General features: G+C 45.1%; 1 protein-coding gene across 3 annotated transcripts in view; it reads right to left on the reverse strand.

The window, feature by feature from the left end:
* Positions 1 to 12,285, reverse strand: part of SCAF8 (SR-related CTD associated factor 8) — a 250,670-nt gene that overhangs the window by 29,611 nt on the left and 208,774 nt on the right. For all 3 annotated transcript variants that reach the window (XR_004262852.1, XR_004262850.1, XR_004262851.1), the window contains one exon: positions 548 to 638. The gene's annotated coding sequence lies outside the window, so the exon portion shown is untranslated. The remainder of the gene's footprint in view (positions 1 to 547; positions 639 to 12,285) is intronic.

The raw sequence follows: 12,285 nt of genomic DNA on the forward strand, positions 1-12,285 counted from the left end.
GGTTTCACCATGTTGACCAGGCTGGTCTTGAACTCCTGACCTCAGGTGATCTACCCACCTCGGCCTCCCAAAGTGCTGAGATTACAAGCATGAGCCACCTCACCCAGTATAGAAGTTGGTTTCTTACAGCAAACTTATTTTCTCTCTATACAAGCAATGACACAAGAGCCCCTGCATTGTACAAAAGCTGTGACCATTTTGAAATCAACAGAGGGAAGGGAGTCCCTTCTGAAACTTTTTTGAGGGAGCTTAGCCTTTCCAGTTAAACCACTTATTATCCAATTTTCTTTTCCATAGAGTCTCTGCAGGGGCAATGCAGAGAAGGAGCGGGTGAGCAGCTTCCACATCATCAAGCTGGTAGTGAAGAGCTGCACTTGGAACCTCACCACACCAAGCACCTCGCTTCTCACATCTGAGAAAACGTCGGCTTTAAGGCCAAGGTAGCTAGAGGAGTCCGACACAGGTGAGATGTTCCCAATCTCCCTGCTAACCTCAGGACAGCCTGCTCATTGGGAACTTCCAAAGACAAACAGAATTCACTACTGACCTGCTTAAACTTAATCCAGATAGCTGAAGACGAAAGACTTTATATTCTGCTAGAAGCTTCGAAGCTCCAGTATCTTCTGAGTCATTCTGTTCTAGAAGAAAACAACAAACAGACTTGTTACATTACCCATAGGTGAGTGATCAGTCGACAACATTCAATGAAAAGCTCCCGTTGTATAGATAAGACGAGGTGCAATGCAGAACAAACTATGATGATGATTCACGCAAAATCCTGGTTTTTGAGCTTTTATTTACACAAGTAACAGATAACCTGACTCTTCACTGGCTCTAAGGTTGGCAAAAGCATGATCTAATCTTTCTACCTGATAGTAGCAAGAAATGATTATAGAGAAAATGCTGGAGGCATTGCATTTGATTAGACTGCAACTGAGATGTGTTCATTGAAATATTATCTCCTCAATGGCTAATACATGCCAGTGAATGTGAAACAAAGGACTCCGAGCTTCGTATTTTAGGGTCACAGAACTTTGGAGATGAATGGGATACTCCTTCTCAAAGATGAAAAAATGAGATCCAGGGAGGTGGTCCCACCCACAATGTCACAGCCAGTTAATAACCAAGTCAGAAGTTCATCAGCCAGGGCTGTCTGCTACATCGGACTTAACTTAGGTTCACAGTTTTGAAATAACGGCTCTTATGAAGGCTTTTGATTCACAAAACACTCCACATTTCATGCTGACTTTAAACATTTTATGGATTTATTTATTTATTTATTTTGAGATGGAGTCTCACCTTGTCTCTCAAGCTGGAGTGCAATGGCGTGATCTTGGCTCACTACAACCTCCGTCTCCCAAGTTCAAGGGATTCTCCTGCCTCAGCCTCCTGAGTAGCTGGGATTACAAGCACCCGCCACCATGCCCAGCTAATTTTTTTGTATTTTTAATAGCAATGGGGTTTCACCATGTTGGCTAGGCTGGTCTCGTACTCTTGACCTCAAGTGATCTGCCCGCCTCGGCCTCCCAAAGTGCTGGGATTACAGGCATTAGCCACCACACCCAACCTAAACTTATTTTATAATCTTTCTAGATGTGGAAGTAATTTTCATTTTTGCAATGAAATGCTAATAAACAGCTCAAGTTACACTTTTTCATAGAGAAATGAGTCCCCCTAGGGGGTGAAAAAGAGGACTCTGCCCTATGACCTCTCACATGTTTGACCAGAGCCTGAGCTGTGTGTGCTAAGTTTCAAGAAGAAACTGCTGCCTCTGAAAGGCAACTTGCCTCTGGGCTCCACAGCATCTTGGAAAGCCTTAGGCGTCTGAGCAGGTTGGGATCTGAGGCTAATAGAGTTCAAACCTCTCGTTACACTTAAAAACACTGCAGTGGGCCAGGCGCCATGGCTCACGCCTGTCGTCCCAACACTTTGGGAGGCTGAGGCAGATGGATCAACTGAGGTAAGGAATTCGAGATCAACCTGGTCAACATGGTGAAACCCCGTCTCTACTAAAAATACAAAAAATTAGCCAGGCATGGTGGCGGGTGCCTGTAATCCCAGCTACTCGGGAAGCTGAGGCAGGAGAATCACCTGAACCCGGGAGATGGAGGTTGCAGTGAGCCAAGATCATGCTACTGCACTCCAGCCTGGGCAACAAGAGTGAAAACTCTGTCTCCAACAAAAAAAAAGAAAAGAAAAGAAAAAAAGAAAAAAGGAACTGCAGTGGAGTCAAGTGGTCAATCCAAGAAAGAGCTAGGTGTCGAAATCCAGAAAGAAATGTAGGTTAATGGTGCAGCTATTGGCGCTGGGCCCTGGGACTGCTGCTGTAAGTGCCTGATCTCATTCTTTTCACAATGGCTCCCCAAGTGCACATGGGCAGTCCTCCATTTTACAAACACGGCACAAAGACCCAGAGAGGTTGAGCTCTTCAGTTCAGTCAATATTGATCTGCGCATCTCCTACATACCAGGCACGGAGGTAGGTGCTGAGTATATAAAGGAGAAATAGACACGCTGCCTGCCCTCAGCGAGCTCACAATCTAGCCAGGAGGAGAGAAGGGGATTCAGGCATCTGAATCCAAACTCAGTTTTCTTTTCTTTTCTTTTTTTCTAAGCACATTCTTCTAGATCCTGAATCAGAACTAGAACTATGTTGTTCAAAGTGCAGCTTTCAACATATTAAAAAGGTCATGAGATTCTTTTAGTGGGTCTTGATTAGCATTAAAAATATAAGTATTTATGTATTTTTTTTTTTCCTGAGATGGAGTCTTGCTCTGTCACCCAGGCTAGAATGCAGTGGTGCCTTCTCAGCTCATGGCAAGCTCTGCCTCCTGGGTCCAAGGACCATACCTGGCCTGATTAGTATTAAAAATATATGAATGAGGTCGGGTTTGGTGGCTCACGCCTATAATCCCAGCACTTTGGGAGGCCAAGGCGGGTCAGAAGTTCGAGACCAGCCTGGCCAAGATGTGGAAACGTTGTTTCTACTAAGAATACAAAAATTAACCAGGCGTGATGGTGTGTGCCTGTAATCTCAGCTATTCAAGAGGCTGAGGCAGGAAAATCAATTGAACCCGGAGGCAGAGGTTGCAGTGAGCTGAGACTACACCACTCCACTCCAGCCTGGGCAAAAAGAGCAAAACTCCGTCTCAAGAAAAAAAAAATTTGTGTGTGTGTGTGTGTGTGTGTGTGTGTGTGTGTAAATATGAATGAACAAATAAATACAGTAGAACAGAATAGCATAGGCTAGAAAATAGTGTGTATGGGCCGGGCACAGTGGCTCACGCCTGCAACCTCAACACTTTGGGAGGCCGAGGCGGGTGGATCACAAGGTCAGGAGATTGAGACCATTCTGGCCAACATGGTGAAACGCTGTCTCTACCAAAACACAAAAAAACTAGCCAGGCGTGGTAATGTGTGCCTGTAGTCCTAGCTACTTGGGAAGCTGAGGCAGGGGACTTGCTTGAACCAAAGAGGCAGAGGTTGCAGTGAGCTGAGATCGCACCATTCACTCCAGCCTGGTGACAGAGCAAGACGTTACCTCAAAAAAAAAAAGAAAAGAAAAGAAAAGAAAAGAAAAGAAAAGAAAAGAAAAGAAAAGAAAGAAAGAAAGAAAGAAAGAAAGAAAGAAAGAAAGAAAGAAAGAAAGAAAGAAAGAAAGAAAGAAAGGAAGGAAGGAAGAAAGAAAGAAAGAAAGAAAATAGTGTGTACGTAGTAAAGGTAAGGAAACTCACAAGGACACATGTCTATGTATCTATAACAATCACATAAACCTCTGTGTGTACTGGTTTGCAGTGTAAACTATCCTTTTGTAGGCCATGGCAAAAAAAAAGTGTGAAATCTCTTTAGTTATAGAATAAAGTGACAAGTGCACTATTAGAGGCTCATACAAAATGGTGAGGGCCAAGAGGAGGGAGTGTCTGCCTAGGGATTAACTGGCATGTAGCTAGAGTGAACTGGTACAATTGTGGTTTGTCACCAAGTGATGTCTTTTAAAGGTGAGATGCCCAAATTGAATGCCCAGAGCTAGGAATTGCTGGAGAAGGACTGGTAGGCAGTTTTAGGGATGAGAGGAAAACAGAGTCAGGGCTCCTTTCTCCTGTAGACTGGGACATGGGGTGGGCACCCATCAGGCCATGAGGAAGCACCATGACACCAGTTCTGCATTTGCACGAGAGTGCCAGACTCACAAAGACGGAACCCCCAATTCCAGCCCTAATTGCTAGAACTGTGGGAGCTGTCGGAAGTCTACAAGCACTGGCTAGGTCTGGAAGGAACTTCCTACCATCCCACTGCCAAAAGAGTACAGGAGAGCATCAGAGTCTGCAAAGCCAGGAGGTTAAGGAGTCAGACTCAGGGCCCTTCAAACTATCTTAATCCTGAGAATGGAGCCTCTTGTAGGATGGCAAGTTACTGTGATCTCCCTTATCAGGATATAGTTATTAAATTTTCTGTTATTTTAATAAAACTTCCTTCAGACATCTTCTGAGTACCATGTTGATAAGTTGAGGATTCAGGGCAATCCACTAGACTGTGACGTGTACACATTTTGTCAGGTTTCTGAGTATGGATTCAAGGCAAGAGAGAAAAGGTCCACCCACAGTGACCTGTGTCATCCATTCATACTGTAAGGGTCTCCGATGTGTGGTATGCAATGACGCGGCCATGACAAGGAGCTCAGGGGCAGTCATATTTTGGTGACTTGGTTATTGCATATTTATCTGTTTGTTTTTTTTTCTTTTTAGATAAAGTCTCGCCCTGTAGCCCAGGCTGGAGTGCATTGGTGCGATCTTGGCTCACTGCAACCTCTGCTTCCCAGGTTCAAGCAATTCTCCTGCCTCAGCCTCCTAAGCAGCTGGGATACAGGCGCCTGCCACCATGCTCGGCTAATTTTTTGTATCTTTAGTAGAGACGGGTTTTCGCCATATTGGCCAGGCTGGTCTTAAACTCCTGACCTCAGGTGATCCACCTGCCTAAGTCTCCCAAAGTGCTGGGATTACAGGCATGAGCCACCGCACCTGGCCTACATATTTGTCTCTTAACAAGCAGTAATATGAGATTACATCAAGATAAATTATCTTATCCATGATTCATCCAGATTTTCCCCATATAGAATTATGATGATGATGACAAGAACTGGAAACTATACAAAATAATCAGCCTTAGAAACATATAGAAAAATAACCAGATACTTATGTTTTGTTTCTTCACCCATTATGTGTGTCAGACTGTACAAATAACAGGGTCTCTAACAAGTTCTCCTTCACTATAGGTTATGGCTAAGCAGAGGACACTAGAGTATGTTGAAATAGAATAATTAGGGCACGATTTTTGTTGTTCCTGAGATAGGGTCTCCCTCTGTCGCTTTGGCTGGAGTACAGTGGTGCAATCACGGCTCAGTGCAGCCTCTATCTCCTGTGTTCCAGTGAGCCTCCCACCTCAGCCTCCAGAGTAGCTGGGACTACATGCATGTGCCACCAGGCCTGGCTAGTTTGTGCACTTTTTTGTAGTGACAGGGTTCTGCCATGTTGCCCAGGCTGGCCTCAAACTCCTGGGCTCAAGCAATCCACCTGCCTTGGCCTCCCTAAGTGTTAGGATTACAGGCATGAGCCATGGCACTTAACCAGGGCGTGATTTTTTATCCCATTTAGAAACACATGTAATAGTTCATGTGAAAGTGCTTCATGAACCAAAAGGTATCCTGTAAGTATTCACCACTTTCATTATTATCAATGCTAATAAATTATTTTCAAATAAAAAACTAAAAGTAACACACCTGTAATCCTAGCACTTCGGGAGGCCGAGGTGAGAGGATTGCTTGAGTCCAGGAGTTTGAGACCAGCTTGGGCAACATAGCAAGACCTTGTCTCCATTATTTTTACAAAAAAATAAAATTAAATTAAAATTATAATAAATTAATTAAAAGTAAATGAAATTGTATTCAGTGTTTCCTGATTATGGGGTTTTGCACACTTAATTCCAAACCAAGAACTCAGGTTTAACTAACATGTTCAAGGATCAACATTCATAATAAGGCAGAGAGTTTAATCACAATCATTTCTCCTAGCAGAAGTGTAGGTGAACTATGGTTACTAAGTAGGTCCTGTTGTCTTCATCTGGTGAATGAAGTAAGAGGAGCAGAGAAGCTAAATGACCTGCCCAGGGTCACACAGCAGTAGAACCAGAGCAGAAAGTCAGACCCTCCTGCCACTAGAGCCCTGGCTTTTTGTCTAAGATTGCTCACAGTTTGAGATGTTGGTTTGCTTTTTCTTACAAAGTCATAAACTGGGCTGGGTGCGGGGGCTCACACCTGTAATCCAAGCACTTTGGGAGGCCGAGGCAGTTAGATCACCTGGGGCCAGGAGTTCAAGACCAGCCTGGCCAACATGGTGAAACCCCGACTCTACTAAAAACGCAAAAATTAGCTGGGCGTGGTGGCGGGCTTCTGTAATCAGGAGGCTGAGGTAGTAGAATCGCTTAAACCTGGGCGGCGGAGGTTGTACTGAGCAAAGATGGTGCCACCAGCCTGGGAGACAGATCGAGACTCCGTCTCAAATTGCGGTGAGCCGAGATCGTGCCATTGCACACCAGCCTGGGTAACAAGAGCGAAACTCTGTTTCAAAAAATAAAAAATTAAAAAATTAAAAAAATTAAATAAAATACAATGTTTCATATCCAAAATGCACAAGTTTTTCAGCTGTTTCTTACTTTCAGGTTTTAGTGAAGTTCAGAGCAACTCAAAACATCCCTTCCCAGCAGGCGTAGTCAAGATAAACCCCAGGTAAATTCTACCAAATGGCAAAGCAGAACCAGCAGTGCCACTGACTGCAGAAAACCTGAGTCTGGGCTCCCGGCCGGTGCTGGCGAAGGCCCGTACTGTACCTCCTGGCTTCACTCCAGGGGTGAGGAAAGCAAGCATACCGCAGAGCACGCAAGCCAGAGTTAGGCAATTCCAGCTCTCCAGAGTCTAACTTCACTCCTTCTTCTGTAGCTGAATAAAAAACTTTGCCCTTTTCTGTTTATTTGCACAGAGGGCCGTTTAACATAGGAGCACAAAGAGAGGGGCAAAGCCACAGCCATGTGGACTAGAATGATTTCCAATCACAATAAACACTCCCAAAGAGGGAGGAAGATGGTAAGCGATATATTTCCTCTCTAACATTCTTTAAAATAAATGCACGGCCTTGGAGGAGGCAGCCTGACATGTTTCCACTATATGAATGTGTGGGGAGAGAAACAGATCTTTGTACACGACCTGCACTGTGCCCAGGCTCCACTCCAGACCACGGTTTGGCAACCGGATCCCCAGGGACTGGGTATCTGGAGATTGTCTACAGTGCAGTCCGTCTGGGCTACTCCGAAATCAACAAGGCTTCATTCCTTTCCATTAGCTCTTGGCAGAGTAACATCCAGGAGGACGCTGTGCTCTGACCTGTTCCGCAGAGCCTTCTGCATCCTCCAGGCTGAGTCTCGGGCCGCTGAGAACTGCCGTGATGGTTCAGAAACCCCAGTCACAGCAGGCCACAGCCAGGAGTCAGCCAAACCTAAATTCTGGGCTGTCACATTTTGGAGCGGTTCCCCCTGAAGCATGTGAGCAAAATCCACAAAAATGTTAAAGCGACATATGATTGGTGTGAAAGAATCAATTTTCTTCATCCACATCTGTGAATCCATCCCTTCAAATGGCTGAGCCCATGTGTCATTCTGCATTACTCACTTTGAACAAGACACAGAAATGCCGGGCATCATAGCATGGGTAGGCTACACACTAGGAAACTTTAAAACATCACCACCAACAAAAACGCTTGATTCAGACACTGTTGTCAGAAGCGGATAGAAGAAGCCAGATGCAGTGGCTTATGCCTGTAATTCCAGCACTTTGATGCCAAGGCAGTTGGATCACCTGAGGTCAGGAGTTCAAGACCAGCCTGGTCAACATGGCGAAACCCCATTTCTACTAAAATTCCAAAAATTAGCCAGGCGTCATGGCACACACCTGTAGTCCCATCTGTGATACATAATTCTTATGTATCAGCATATACTTTCAACTCATGTATTTATAAAGTGTGTATATTATAAAAGCAATATGCATATTATGTTTCCTATATAGATCACTTCTTTTGCATGTCCCTGTTAATCTTATTGGTCACCCAATGCTTATTCACTAAGTCTCACTATTCTAAACGAACAGCAATCAGTTATGTTTAGTGCCAATTACTAGAATCTCTTTTCCTTTTCATCTTTGAATATAAATATACTTGGGCCAGGTGTGGTGGCTCATGCCTGTAATCCCAGCACTTTGGGAGGCCGAGGAGGGTGGATTACCTGAGGTCAGGAGTAGGAGACCAGTCTGACCAACATGGAGAAACTTGGTCTCTAGCAACAATACAAAAAATTAGCTGGGTGTGGTGGCGCGCACCCATAATCTCAGCTACTTGGGAGGCTGAGGTAGGAGTATTGCTTGAACCCAGCAGGTGGAGGTTGTGGTGAACCAGCCTGGGCAACAGGAACAAAACTCCATCTCAAAAAAACAAAACAAAACAAAACAAAAAAACTGGAAAATCATACTAATTTCACTTGAGGCAACAGTGATCCTTCTTTTCTTTTAGAGACAGGTCTCACTGCCATCCAAGCTGGAGTACAGTGGCGTGATCATGGCTCACTGAAGCCTCAACTTCTTGGGCTCAGGCTCCTGAGTAGCTGGAACTACAGGCACACACCACCATGACCAGCTTTTGTTGTTGTTGTTGTTGTTTTTGTATTTTTTCCAGAGACAGGGTTTCACCACGTTGCCCAGAGCGGTCTCAAATTCCTTGGCCTCAAGGAATTCTCCCACCTTGGCCTCCCAAAGTATTGGGATTACAGGCATGAGCCACCATACCCAGCCAGCAGTGATCTTTGATTTCACCAATCATTGGGGCTGGATTCTAATCGTGCCTTGTAAATTTTATTTTATTTTATTTTTGAGACAAAGTCTCACTCTGTTCCCTAGGCTGGAGTGCAGTGGCACCATCTCAGCTCACTGCCACCTCTGCCTCCTGGGTTCAAGCGATTCTCATGCCTCAGCCTCCCGAGTGACTGGGACTAGAGGCACGCACCACCATACTCAGCTAGTTTTTGTATTTTTAGTAGAGGCAGGGTTTCACCAAGATGGTCAGGCTGGTTTCAAACTCCTGACCTCAAGTGATTTGCCGGCCTTGGCCTCCCAAAGTGCTGGGATTACAGGCCTGAGCCACTGCGCCCCGCCAAATTTTGCCTTATAAATTTCTCTCTCAAGTCTCTGCTCTCTCAGGCCTTCTCATATCTCCTCTGAGCCATTATATTAGTTTCTTAACTGTTGTTACAACTTCTAATCTCTCCCAAACCAATGTGTCACATTATAGCCAGAATTACTTTCTAAAACACAAGGAGGTTTAGGTCACTCCTCCGTTTTAGAAACTTGAATGAATATATATTGCCTAGGAGATAAAGTCCAAACAAATCACCGTGGTATATGACCCCTTTATAGTCCACTCAGCTTGTCAGTCTGAGCTAACTTGATTCCCAATACTAATCAATATCCATTCAAGAAAAATGTATTGGGCCCTTATAAAAACACAATGCAATTGAAGAATTACTGAAAAAAATCAGTAAGACCCATTCCTAGATATCAAGGTGCAAACAAGTGGGAAATACAGACACTTAAGTATATCATGATACTTGACCATGGTGAGCACAAATTGGCCCCAGTCTGTCGTACCAGCCTTATAGCCAGTAGATTCCCACTCATCCATTTTTCCTACATTCCAACAATAATAAACATTTTGTTAGCCAAAAATGTGCCATATTCCAGGCGGATCACCTGAGGTCGAGAGTTTGAGATCAGCCTGACCAACATGGCAAAACCCTGTCCCTACTAAAAATACAAAATTAGCTGGGGGTGGTGGCACATGCCTATAATCCCAGCTACTCGGGAGGCTGAGGCAGGAGAATCGCTTGAACCCGGGAGGCAGGGGTTGCGGTGAGCCAAGATCGCACCATTGCACTCCAGCCTGGGCAACAGAGCGAGCCCCATCTCAAAAAAATAAAAATAAAAATGTGCCATGTTCTTTGACATCAACACATTTACTTCATCTCCAGTGCTTAGAATGCCCTCCCCTATGTTACTGTCTGGTGTTCTCTTGGCACATGAGTGGGTTAGGAACCAAATGGCAAAGTGGTAAAAGTCAGTAAGAGGGAAGTCAGACCATGGATCAAGAGGCTCGAGCCACACCGCATATAAAGCAGCCAGTCTCTTTGTGCTGATCAAGCCCCTTCTCACCCCCGTGCACCTGTCCCTTTTCCAACGTGGGGGAAGATGGTCTCTGTGTGGCCGAGTTTAGCCCAGACCCCAGAAAATTGTTCTCTCAACAGGGGAGGTGGCAGGTGGCAAAGTGGGCCCAGGACAGTGGCACTCTATGTGTAACATGACTTCTTTGGGTGCCTTGCACAGCAAAAGATCCCACGCAGCTAAATCTCCTGCTTCTTTAGGGCTTGATAACTGAGTATCAGGGCTCCATAAAAGTGGCTTCTAGAAGTATTTAAGTTTGCTTGGGATCAATATGTTAAGGCCACTGGTATAAACACCAAAGAAAAAAATGAAGATTTCCTATTTGAAATTAAGTACAAATGACTTTCCTCCTCTTCTTTCTATCCTTCCATCTCTCCTTTCCTTTTAAACAGGGAGCAACTTACATATATGACTGGTGGATGTCATTTTTGTATACATCTGAACACATTAAACAATCCATTAAAAAAATCCATTTCAACAAAGTGAAATTAACTTTAGAGTTATTCATTTAGTCTTTACTTATCCAGCAAAAGAGGGTAAGAGGTGGAAGCTGCCCTCAAGAAATTTGTAACTAGAGGCTACATTTTAGCTAGTCAGTCCTGCCATCTCCCTCAAAGTAAAATATTCCAACCTAGAGATACTTATTAGGGAGAAATGTAAATAAATAACTCAGTTATTTAATTAAATAAATCATAAGTCCACAACTCCCTCTAGGCTAAAACTAGTGACTTGCTCGAGAAAAGATGACTTAGCCAAAGCCCAAACAGCAGAGAAGTAGACTGGAGTGCGTCCGTCTGCAGATTCATTCCTGTATGTGAATATTCACCAAGAGAGGCGGAGGAGCGTGGATGCAGACACTTGTCACTGCTGTGGCCACATCCAGCTGAGCCAAGAGGCTGCAGCGCAGGTGGAAATTGCTGATGCCCACCCTGGCCAAAGATGATGTTGGGTGGGTCGGTTGTCTTCCCCCACAGCTGGGATCCATTGGCTCACACATTCTGTGACTGGGGCTCCCAGGAGGCCCTGTCCCCTGTTCCCTGGAGCCCCTGCTGGCCCCTTCACTAAGTGTGCTTCCTGACATACCCATCCCCATTCTGGAGATGGCTTGCTGTGACATAGGAACAGCTCTAGAAAGCAGGTATTGTTTCACAGCCAGGCTGGAGTGCAGTGGCTCGATCTCGGCTCACTGTAACCTCCGGCTTTCAGGTTCAAGCGATTTTCCTACCTCAGCCTCCTGAGTAGCTGGGACAGGCACATGCCACCACGCCCGGCTAATTTTTTGTGCTTTTTAGTAGAGACAGAGTTTCACCATGTTGGACAGGATGGTCTCAATCTCCTGACCTCGTGATCTGCCCGCCTCGGGATCACAGGCGTGAGCCACCGTGCCCTGCCGTTTCACGTCCCTCTTACACTAAGTCCATCTTTTCCCTGGGAGATGCTCGCAGGGTCTGCAGTTGGGTCAGGTTTTGTGTCTTGGAGGCTTCAAACTTCTTCAGGCAAACCTCATGAAGTCAGCTCTGAGGGATGTTATCTTCATTTCACAGAAGAGAAAGCTGAGATGCAGGGCGGCTCACCAAAAAGATATTTAGTCAGTAAAAGCCATTCCAGTAAGTTATGAAGAAAACCAAAGATATGCCGTGAAAGTTTGAAGGAAGCACATTCCAGCGTGGCGGTTTCCCCCTTGCAAAAGGCAAAGGCCCATCCACACTCCCACACGGCCACGGCCCTTTCAGAATCCCAAACCAACTGTGCTTCCAGAAAGTAAACAGCACCACTTTTGAAATCATTATGTAAAATTAACTTCAAAGAAACAAGAAACACAACCTAATAAACGAGGAGCTTGGGTGGGGGCGCGTTTCAGAAGTCCCATTCTTCCATATCCAACCCCCACCGCTTTTCCGACTGAATGAATGCAATTTTTGCCCAGAGAGCAACTTTGCGGAGACTACCCTATACTTGGGCAGGAAGAATGTAAGT

The sequence above is a fragment of the Sapajus apella genome, unplaced genomic scaffold, assembly GCF_009761245.1.
Source record: "Sapajus apella isolate SASKATOON/1434 unplaced genomic scaffold, GSC_monkey_1.0 scaffold105, whole genome shotgun sequence".
NCBI classification, from domain to species: Eukaryota; Metazoa; Chordata; class Mammalia; order Primates; family Cebidae; genus Sapajus; species Sapajus apella.